Source organism: Lactuca serriola, chromosome 4 (assembly GCF_051521515.1).
Source record: "Lactuca serriola cultivar US96UC23 chromosome 4, Lser_US96UC23_V15, whole genome shotgun sequence".
In the NCBI taxonomy this organism is placed as follows: domain Eukaryota; kingdom Viridiplantae; phylum Streptophyta; class Magnoliopsida; order Asterales; family Asteraceae; genus Lactuca; species Lactuca serriola.
This window is the reverse complement of record NC_136411.1, coordinates 218,739,334-218,749,642: the sequence shown is the minus strand read 5'-3', so window position 1 is coordinate 218,749,642 and position 10,309 is coordinate 218,739,334.

The window sequence follows — 10,309 nt, the reverse complement described above, 5'->3', positions numbered from 1 at the left end:
AAAACATAGATCCAAGGTATTTAGGGTTGCATGTACACTTAGGAGTGTTAGAATGCTCAAAAACCAACATAAAGATGGATCCTTCCAAATGTGCATCGATTACCGTGAGTTGAATAAGTTGACATTCAAGAACAGATATCCTCTTCCACGAATAGATGACCTGTTCGATCAACTCCAGGGAGCTAGCTACTTCTCAAAGATAGACCTTCGGTCAGGGTACCATCAGCTACGAGTTCATGAGAGTGATGTTTCCAAAACAGCTTTCAGGACTCGGTATGGACACTACGAGTTTGTAGTGATGCCCTTCGGTCTAACCAACGCACCGGTAGTGTTCATGGACGGTATGAACCAGGTGTGTCGCCCTTTTCTGGACAAGTTCGTCATTGTGTTCACTAATGACATACTTGTCTACTCCAAAAGCGTAGAAGATCACAAACAACACTTGAGGCTAGTGTTGGAAACCCTTAGAACCGAGAAGTTGTACGCTAAATTTTCCAAGTGTGAATTCTGGATTCGGAAGGTAACTTTCCTCGGTCACGTGGTAAGCGGGGAGGGAATTCACGTGGATCCTTCCAAGATTAAAGCGATAGAGAATTGGTCGGCACCGAAGACACCCACAAAAATCCGTCAATTCTTGGGTCTCACTGGCTATTATCGGAGATTCATCCAGAACTTTTCCAGAATTGCCAAACCCTTAACCACTCTGACACAGAAAGGTGTACCCTTTTATTGGAGTGAAAAGCAAGAAACAGCGTTCCAGACATTAAAGCAAGCCTTGTGCAGCGCGCCTGTTCTGTCCCTACCCGAAGGGACAGAAGACTTCGTTGTCTATTGTGATGCATCTAATCAAGGCTTAGGCTGTGTGCTTATGCAAAGAGGAAAAGTAATTGCTTATGCCTCGAGACAGCTGAAAGCCCACTAGGTCAACTATACTACACACGACTTGGAGTTAGGAGCTGTAGTCTTTGCATTGAAGATTTAGAGACATTATCTCTACGGAACCAAGTATACGATCTTCACAGACCATAAGAGCATGCATCACATTCTTGATCAGAAAGAATTAAACATGAGGCAACGACGATGGGTAGAACTACTCAGTGATTATGAGTGTGAAATCCGCTACCATCCCGGCAAGGCCAATGTGGTAGCAGATGCCCTTAGCCGAAAGGAAAGTTCAAGCCGCAAGGTGAAGACCCTGACGATGACTATCCATTCCCACTTATCCATGGAAATCCGAGAAGCCCAGTTAGAAGCCCTCAAACCCGAGAACGTGTCAATCCAAGCCTTGAGGGGAATGGATAAGAAACTTGAGATCAGAGGTGACGGAGTCTACTGTTTCATGGACTGAATCTAGATTCCAAAGTCTGGAGGATTCAGGGAGATTGTCATGGAGGAAGCACACAAGACCAGATACTCTGTTCACTCAGGTTCGGATAAGATGTACCTGGATCTCAAGAAACAATACTGGTGGCCAAACATGAAAGCAGAGATCGCTACATTCGTGGGCAAGTGTCTGACTTGCGCCAAAGTGAAAGTCGAGTACCAGAAACCCTCGAGTTTGCTCCAGCAACCCGAGATACCCGAATGGAAATGGGAGATGATTACCATGGATTTCATCACCAAGTTACCTAAATGTCCGAGTGGGTATGACACCATTTGGGTAATTGTCGATCGTTTGTCAAAGTCCGCTCACTTTATCCGGATCAAAGAATCATTTAGTATTGAAAGACTCATGCGAATCTACATCAAAGAGGTAATCCGACTGCACGGTGTACCTGCGTCCATTATCTCTGATCGAGATAGCAGGTTTACCTCCAGATTCTGGCAATCTCTCCAGAAGGCTCTTGGAACCAAACTAGACATGAGCACGGCTTATCATCCTTAAACCGCTGGACAGAGTGAGAGAATTATCCAAACCCTGCAAGACATGCTTAGAGCATGTGCCATCGATTTCGGAAATTCTTGGGACACACATCTGCCTTTGATCGAGTTCTCGTACAACAACATTTACCACACCAGCATCAAGGTTGCCCCGTTTGAAGCCCTCTACGGTCACAAGTGCAGATCCCCTCTGTGCTGGGCCGAGGTAGGGGACACGCAGCTAGCCAAGAGTCGAGTCCCCGACAGTGCTCTCACTGGTCCTGAAATCATTGACAAAACCACCGAGAAGATCATTCAAATCCGGGAACGATTGAAAGCTTCACGAGATCGCCAAAAGAGTTACGTAGATAATCGCCGGAAACCTCTGGAGTTCCAGGTTGGAGACTGTGTCCTATTGAAGGTCTCGCCCTGGAAAGGCATGGTACGCTTCGGAAAGCATGGGAAACTTAATCCGATGTACATTGGACCCTTCGAGATCTTCACCAGGATCGGTCTTGTAGCCTATTAACTTCGATTACCCCATGAGCTCATTAACATCCACCCCGTCTTCCATGTCTCAAATCTCAAGAAGTGCCTATCCGATGAAACCCTCGTGATTCCCCTAGACGAGATCGAAATCAACGAAAACTTGAACTTCATGGAGGAACCGATTAAAATCATGGATTGAGAGATCAAACGTACGAAACAAAGCCGCATCCCGATAGTGAAGGTTCGCTGGAATGCCAAGCCGGGACCGAAATTCACTTGGGAGCGGGAAGACTCAATGAAACAGAAGTATCCGCATCTCTTTCCAGATCCATGATTTTTATCTTAATTATGAATTTCGGGACGAAATTCCCTCTAACGAGGGGATAATGTGACAACCCGAAGTTCGTACCATTATTTGTAATCGTTTTTCGTAAATCCATTTGTCGATTCCAAATTCGTTTCCGTTTACGCTATTAAGTTAAGTAGTTAAATTGAGATTTCTATTATGACTTAATGGGTGTCCCAACACGGTTAGAACTCATATTAACACCCCATACTTGTAATCGGTAAAATTTTAGAATCGACCATATCGGGTTACGGCAACTTGATCGGGTGCGACCAAAAGCCACATCTGACGTCGGTATCGGGTAGAATTCCACCATTTCCCGAACTTGAACCTTATTTAAAGTGGTTTAAGCTTCCATTTGAAGCTTTTGCTCTCTCTCTCTCACTACTCTTTGTCTAACCAAACAATTATGTCCAAAAACATCAATTTAAGGCTCAAATTCATCAAGGTAACTTCCCTAACTCATAGTATAACATCATTAGCCTTCAAATTCGTGTTTAATCTTTCGAAAAGGACCATATTCATGAGTTTATGGCCCTGGAACATGCTTGGGCCGTAAACACATATAAAGAGGGTTTTTGAACCTTAAAACCCCTCAAAACCAACTTCGGGGCTTAGATATGACTTAATGGCATATCAATTCGGACTTAGAACACCTTGAAAATCATTTTTGAGGAGTAAACATGAGTTTACTGCCCAAGAACATGCTTGGGCCGTAAAATCATATTCATGGGGAGTAAACTCAAATCCAAGTGTTTAAATGCCACTTAAAGACACCAATAGCCTTGGATTAAATTCTTGAACCAACCACAATCGATTTGGGGACCTTAAACATGATAAAAACCATCCATTTGAGAGTTCACGGCCATAAACCCCCCCAAGGATGGGTTCCAGGGCCGTAAACTCATAAACATAATTCAAATGGTGCCCTAAATTCATTCTAAGGTTTGTAAAATTGGTTTGAATCACATGTGATTGAGCTAGAGCCACAAAATCATGTAAGGAATGGTCACATAGGAGCTTACAACCTTAAACTCCTAGTTTATAGCCGTAAACTCCATTTGGTAATGTCCTTGGTGGTTTAATTCATTCCCATGCCTTAGATTAAATCATACCAACATTCCCCAGGTGATATTTGACCATTTAGCACCTTAAAACCCATCAACCATGAGCTCACGGCCGTGAACTCATGTGGTCATGGTCTTAGGGACGTAAACTCCCTAAGGAGTTTACTCTTGAAGAGCAAACCCATTATCTGAGCCCTATACGTCTGTAGATGTCACCCGGGTCACTCCAAACACTTGATATGAACTGTTTTCACGTATTGGAGTGTATAATCATATCTAATTAGTGGTTTGAAGTCTAATTAGATACATATGTATATCATTTCATATTACATAGGAACCTCCCGCGTTATCAAGCCCCGAACCGACACTTAGCATTCAAACCGTCGCATTTTCTCGTCTGGTGAGTTCATACCCCTACCCTTTTTCAATGTTTTTCACTGTTTTCAAGGGGGAATACAAGCAAAGTACAAGGGAATACTTGTACTCAAAACTTTTTTTACATGTGTTGTGTTTCGTATCACATATGCTTTTAACACTGATAATCGTAACAGACAACCGTTTGAACTTGCAGAACATCTATACACATTATTTATGAAATACATTATAGACTGTTATGTTTTATATTTCACAAATGGTTTTCCACATTATATCAGTTAAAAGCATGACATTTGAACTTTGAACATGAAACTTAGTGCACTGTTTTGTCCTTGGTAACTCTCCACAGAGATACGCGAGTGGAGGATCATTGTTGTAACAATATCTTTCTGTATTATTACTAGTAAATTTGTTATTCCTATAAATTGGAGACACGTCCTCGAAGAACACTCCACAGAGATACACGAGTGGAGGACCGCACCCGTGACCAAAATCTCTTAGATAGGGAGCATGACTTGAGTGTATACACTACTAGAAAACAAGCCTTTAATGACGCGCAAACAATGACACTCGCTGATAGAGGACACGCATTTGTAGGTGCCCTAAAAATAATATCATTTCTCTTAAAATTTAAAGGAATTACGGCACGCATTTTTGCATGCCCTGAAATTATTGTCTAAACAAAAATAAAATAAAAACATGGAGGGCACCTATAATAAAATATGCATCGTCTAAGGCTATCGCTTTATAAATTTTAATAGCACGCGCGCGTTCCATCTAGAGGGAAAAATGAAATCCCAAAAACTTAAAAACCTCGCCTTCTTCTTTGTAATAGCTAGGGATTTTTTTCAAGAACTGCCCTGACCTCCTTCCTCTACTGCACGTTCTCTCTTTAATTTCCATCTCTCTCTCTTTCTCACTTCGACAAAAGCCTTTCTCTTCTTCTCAGTTCTGGACGTCGACAGCTTCTCCCACCTCCGACGTTTCTCTTGGCGCTGATGCCTCCCGCCTCTGACCTCTGTCCAGCCCCGACTCATCGTCCAACACTTTCCAGCGACACCCAGCCGGTGGATCCCCTCCTTTCCGACGCTTTCCAGCGACACCCGGCCGATGGAGTCCCTCTTCTCCGACAGAGAGTGATACCTCCGGTGTCTAGTTTCATGAGGAGACTGCGAGTATCACCAACAGACTTCGGTGTTCCCTTATCCAACACTTTTGCCATATCTTTTGGAGATGTAAAACCTAAAAACGAGATGCTCCCGGTTGATGATTCACTTGGATATGAAGCTGTCGGTGCCACAAAGATTCCAATAATTTCCAGAAATCCGATTCAGGCACAAGATCATGTTTTGGCAGAGAGAAAGAGAAGAGAAAAGTTGAATCGAAACTTTATTTCCTTATCGTCCCTCATCCCTAAGCTTAAGAAGGTACTTGTTTCCTTTTTACGATAAAAGTCTTATGATGAGTACTTATTTGTCTTATGAACTTGTTACCACAATCAAAAGACATAAATCATTAACAAAATATTGGAAGTAACTTTTGTTTTAACTTTTGTAGATGGACAAGGCATCTGTGCTTGAAGATGCATCTATTTACATAAAAGAACATCAAGATTGGGTGAAGGAACTGGAGGGATTATCAGGAACAAAGAGAAAGAATGCTGAAGATTGTGTATTGCATGCGTGTAAGGTTATCTTGGTTACGTATGCTGATAATTTTTTCTCAATGATCCCGATGCTTTAGCTGTGAACACTTTTGAGGAATATTTTATTGCATTTTAAATAACAAAACAAGGAAGCCATTTTGTTAGCTCTATGCTTACGGTATAGACTATTAGCTTGGAATTAGGGCTTTTTATGGTTGCCTAAGAGGCATATCATAGCATGCGTTGCTGTCTTTATCAAAACTAATTAGGCTTTCATTTTTAATGCCATGTATCATAAGTGACAGAATTTTTAGGGTTTTAATTTATATATTAATGACGATCCATAATTTCTATGTAGTTTTACAGTGGTTTCATAAGCCTTGATAGAATGTTAAATCAGCAACAACAAGGCTGTTGGGTTTGTTCTCATTCATTTAAATGCATGGGTTATATTTTTATTTACATCCATATTCAGCCGTTATTTGTAAAATTTTTCAAGTTAAGCTTCCTCTGCCTGTTGCAATAGTAACTTGTATGTTGTTTTACCAAATATTTGAAATTGCTTTGCTGAAATGGCTGCTACTGCAACTAAAACTTCTGCTGGTCCACGATATGCACCATAGGATCCTACTCTCCCCAAACCATGGAGAGGGCTAGTTGATGGTAACACTGGGAATCTTTACTTTTGGAATCTAGTGACTAATGTCACCCAGTATCAGAGGCACTCAGTGCTCAAGGATGATCCACCTCCATAAGAAGTTCAGGTGCATCGTGTTTGGTTATTGTGGCTCGCGTATTTCTTATAAATTCTTGATGAAAATGAATTTTAAAGTATCTTTTTCACTTGAATGTTTTCTATTTATTTAGGCAATACCTCTAGTTACTCGGATGGCATTATGAAGAAACACTTGGGTTACTGTTTTATGCAGAAAGCTAAGAGATTGGTGGCACTGGGTACAATATATTTCTACATTGAAAAGTTGTTCCAAAGTTTCACTAACTCATTTCTCAAATTTGCATTGTACGATCAAAGCTAGGGTTCTTTTGTTGATATCAAATGATCACTTCTTCTTGAATTTCTCCAAAATTTGTTGTTTTAAACTCGTGATTCAGCTAGAGACAGAGAGTTATGGAAGAGGAACAATGAAATCATTCATTGACCTTCCACGAGCCTTCCATGGAACAGAGCATTAGCTTCGTTACAGCCCTTCAGGTTTTAATTTTCGATTCAGTTAAAATTTCCTTTTTTTTTTACTTCACAACAGATCTGAGTTTTTTATATATAGTTATATGTCAATGATGAAAATCTGTGCGATATGTTTGAGTTTTTCTGTGATACTTTCACTTTTTGATCTCTCTTTTCTGTGATAGTATTTTTGTCTTATTAGCACGCCCACCAATGATGGCTATGCGGGGTCCAGTGGTCCGTACAATCATTAGGCGACCCATCAATACAATAACTCCAGCTGAAAAGCCAATGACCACAGTTTATGTTGGCAAGATAGCATCATCGGTGGACAATGAGTTCATGCTCTCACTTTTTGCAGGTAAGTTCCTCTTTTTCTCACATCTTTACTGGAAATAGATCTTATTGCCCAATATTCATGGACTTATTACACATTTATATGTCTTTTGAAGCTCTGTGGGCCTGTTAAAAGTTGGAAACATGTACCAGAGCCCACTACTGGGGCTTTGAAGGGCTTTGGTTTTTGTGAATTTAGAAATGTTGAAGGAGTTCTGCATGCTTTAAGGCTTCTGAGTAAATTAAGTTTTGGTGGTCAGGAGCTTATGGTATGGTTTCCGCATTCTCTATCTTTCTTCTTCGTGTATATTCATGTAAATCATGCTCTATCTGATCTGAACATTTTTTTTTTTAATTTTGAGTTGACAGTTGAATTTTGATAATGTAGCTAATAGTAGCACTATTGTTTTATGAATGCTCATTTCTTTTTGACTTGAATACATTTAGCATCATGTAGCTAATAGTAGCACTATTGTTTTATGAATGCAAGGGTAAAATGGTGATTTACTCACATTTAGACACTTCATTTACTTTCTTTAGCAGTGTCGTAATGGGTGTCACTCACTCTATGAATTAAGATGTTGCAATTTCCCGTTCTACCCATGTTTCTATTTATTTATTTATTTATGATATAATGGGGATGATTATGATAGGAGCGGGGTCTTCTAGGACATCTGGAGTGAGACAAAGCAGCAGAATTAAAAGGAGGCCTTTGGAATATTCGAAAGGAGAAAGACTCTTAACATTTTAAACATATTTATTTATTTATTCATTTTGCTCATTTTTATATAATATGATGATGATGTTCTTTTTCCTGATCAATTTTGTTTACAAATATTTGGAACAATTGTATCAACCAAACCAACCTTTAAACACATGCCCAAGGTATGCTTAATCCGTTATATTATATTTATATGCAAGATAACCATTTTCTTATGTTTGAGTAAACCTAATTTGGAAGCTTTTAGGAACTAATATCCATCATTTTCATCAATTAAAGTAAAAGTAACTCTGCAAGTCGTTCCTTTTTCTTTTAATTTCAAAAAGGACACCCATTTGTGTCTAGATTAAGCTGAATCCCTAACACCATTTTAGTGTGTGTGTGTGTGTGTTTGGCGTCAAGCCAAGGTTAGGGTTTTATAATAATAAAATCTAGTCTTTATTACCAATATAGATATAGAAGCCTCCAGTTTATAGTTTGGCCCCTCCCCTCCATTGAACTCTTCTATCATTTCATTTCCCTCCCCTTTGATTATTAATAATACCCAAAAACTTCTTGATGGTCTGTATAAATTCCACCGATATCGATATAAAATGTAAGAAATACACATGCCAACTTTAATCAATTAAAATCTCATAAACCATCTCATAACTTTTTTAAGGTTTGTTTATTTTATAATTTTTTTAGTAACTGACAATTGGCAATAACTCTTTACAGAAAGGAATGGTTGTTTTTGATGCTGCTCAATTTGATGGAATCCATAAAAAGCTTTCAGAATTTAACAGTGCTTTAGGCTCTGACCTGGTAAGTTGTATCTTTTTTTTCATTAGATTAGTTTAGATGAAATCTTTAAATGTTGGATCTTTAGAGGCTTGGCTTTTTCTTCACTCTTTGTCATTGTGACAAGCATCATAACATTTTCCTATACACAAAATAGAAAGAAAAGATTATAAAGTTAGATTTTTATTTCCATTTTTGGGTTTGTATTTTAGGATCAACAGGGCTTATCACTCAGTGAGTCATAAACATCAATATTGAGTGGCATAGATAAAACATTAAGGGACACATCACATTACCATATTAGTAAATTTTTAAATGATGACATCAGCTTATTGTCAAAATTACTCAAATCATGGCCACTTTCCATGATGCTTCCAGGTCAGCATCTTTTGAATTACATATAATATAAGCATATTATCATATTATTATTAATGATTAACCACCTCTAAAACTTTTATATAACAAAATCATCAAATATTTTTGCAGTAATTGACATATTAAGGATGGTCATTTTACATCCAGATGGATCATCTGTTTTGAAACGTGTTCTTGATGAAAACGGTATCTAATTATCTATACTAATTTATCACTAATATATTAAAACACACACACACACAAGGTTCTACTTGTAAAATATGATTTGTTTTTTTAACTCTTCAGATATATTCATGGATTTAATCAAGAAGGTTACAAATAATCCTCTTCCCCCAAATCTTCTAACCAGTAGACGTGCTGTAGTAAATCTTTTTAAGAACTCAAGTTTCCATCTATGGTTTCAAAACCATCGTGTTGAGGTATCATTTATTTATTTATTTATTTTTTTCCGAATATTATAATGTAAAACACTATTGAATTCCATTTTGGTGAGGTTGTAGATTTTTAATGCGTTTGATAGTTGTTATTCATCTCCAAACAAGAATGTCCAAATATCTTATTCTACATTGGTGCTCAAGTAAGTAAATTTGCCATTTGGATTTGGATTTTTTTTATTTTTAATATTTTGAAAATTATGAAAAATAGATGATCCACTTATTTTGAAAGTTACAGTTATGTCGTGCTATTGATTGAAATGAAGGATGAGGAAGGTCAATCTCATGTTCTTTCAGCAGCTTTAGAGGTAACATACACATAAACCTTTTTTTTAAAATACTTAAATTAGAAAATTCACAAGGGCAAATTTATAAAATGTTTTTTTCCTGCAGATTGTAGAAGGGGAGACTTTAGAAGTTGATGCGAAATACCGAGCATTACTGGCTATTGGATCACTGGTATGTTAAATTTGAATGAAATAAATAAGATATTTAGAAATATGTGTGTATAATGGTATGGTGGTTTATATTTATGATAGATCGGTATTTAAAAATGTTAGCAAGGTGGGTTATGACTTTCAAGATCTATTGGAGATAGAGATGTTGGGGAGTTCATTATTTGCGTTCCTCATGTCAAACAAGTGAAGGTTAGTTTTGTAATTAAACTCAATTTATTTCCCTTTTTATTAACAACT